Below are 1,651 nucleotides of genomic sequence, written 5' to 3'. Positions count from 1 at the left end.
ATGTCCTTCCATCCATCCACCCCTCCATCCCTCATCTCTCCCTCTTTACCTCCCTCCCTCTTTCCTGGGGAGCAGCAGCACTGTCCCCATATCTCTCCATCCCTCCCGGGGATGTTCCTCCATCCATCCCTCTTTCCTGGAGTGCAACAGCACTGTCCCCATGTCCCTACATCCCTCCCAGCAATGTCTCTCCATCCATCCATCCGTCCATCCATCCATCCCAACTGATACCAGTATGGTTCCTTTTCTATCTCCAACTGCCAAGTTGAAAGCGAGTGTGTGTGGTGAGAAGCTGGTGAAACTTGGTGAAGAAGGCCATGAAACAGCAGCACTATAAAATCCAGCTGTGGGCTGCCTGGTACCGCTGCTGGAATAACTTTCTTCTGGGTACAGGTGGGAAATGGAGTCCAGCCTGGGGAAACGGCCATGTGCTGAATTGCTCTGACCTCGGCAGCCTCTGATACCATCTCCAGCGTGTTTGGTCAGAGGAAGTAGTTTCTGTAGACATCTCGTTGAGGTTTTGTTGTTGTTGTTGTTTTTGTAACTGCTGCTTCTGTGATGTCCCCCCTGTCTATCTACTTCCTTTGTTTATGGGCGGCAGTCTCTGGTTGGGTGGCCCCTTCCCCTTCCCTTCCCAGAAATGTTGGGAAAAAAGCCGGAATTGGCTGCAGAGGAGGTCCGAGCAGTGTCTTGTCCATCCCGGTGCAGGGTTCACCTCCCTGCCCCTCTCTGCAGTGTGCTTTGGGGTGCTTCATGCCCTCGTTAGAAACAGTAACGAGCCCCCAAGGGACCATCAGTGTCCGAGCCTGTTCATCTCAAGGAATGACCTTTTTCCCCTCGGCTTTTACGCTGGAGCAAGTCTTTTATCTCTATATTATTTTGCTTCTGAATATGAGGTGGTTTGGGTGGTTGGTGAGATGGTTTGAGGAGCTGGCGTCTCCCATCTCCTTGGTTTTGGGGCAGAAAATGAAGAAAATATTCCTCTTTTTGGTTACATTCAGGTACTCTCCATCCCCAGCCTGATCTTGGTAAACCAGCTGTGGTAGAGGCTGCGTTAACCAGCTTCATGTTTTGCAGCTGCTGCTTTGGGCTTGTTCAAAATTGTTGGTTGACTCTCTTCAGCTGACCTGATGATGAGGAATGGCAATGTTCCTTATGTAAAGGTGTAGTTTATTAAAAAAAACCAGAGTTCCCCCCGCATGATGAATAGAGAGGAAGAGCTGGAGGAAACGGCATCTATTAGTGTTAGGTGCTTGTGTGCCTCCAGAGGCAGGGACGGCAAGAGATAATGAACTTGAGAGGTGACTTCAGCAAAGCCAGGAGGCTTGCAATTACAGGCAAGTTCGTTATTTCACCGTGACTCTGGTCTTGCAGTTTTAGTTCTTTCTCTAATTGTAGGACCACAAAGGCCAACAAAGATGATGGAGGGACTGGAGCATCTCCGTGATGAGGAAAGGCTGAGAGAGCTGGGGCTCTTGAGCCTGGAGAAGAGAAGGCTGAGGGGAGACCTTATCAATGCTTCCAAGGATCTAAAGGGTGGGTTGAGGGAGGATGGAGCCGGACTCTTCTCAGTGGTTCCCAGTGACAGGACGAGGGGCAACGGGCACAAGCTGGACCATGGGAAGTTCCACTCCAATGTGAGGCAGAACTT

The sequence above is a fragment of the Calidris pugnax genome, unplaced genomic scaffold (assembly GCF_001431845.1).
Source record: "Calidris pugnax isolate Ruff unplaced genomic scaffold, ASM143184v1 scaffold243, whole genome shotgun sequence".
Taxonomy (NCBI): Eukaryota; Metazoa; Chordata; class Aves; order Charadriiformes; family Scolopacidae; genus Calidris; species Calidris pugnax.
The sequence above is the reverse complement of the archived record's forward strand: the minus strand, read 5'-3'. Positions refer to the sequence as shown.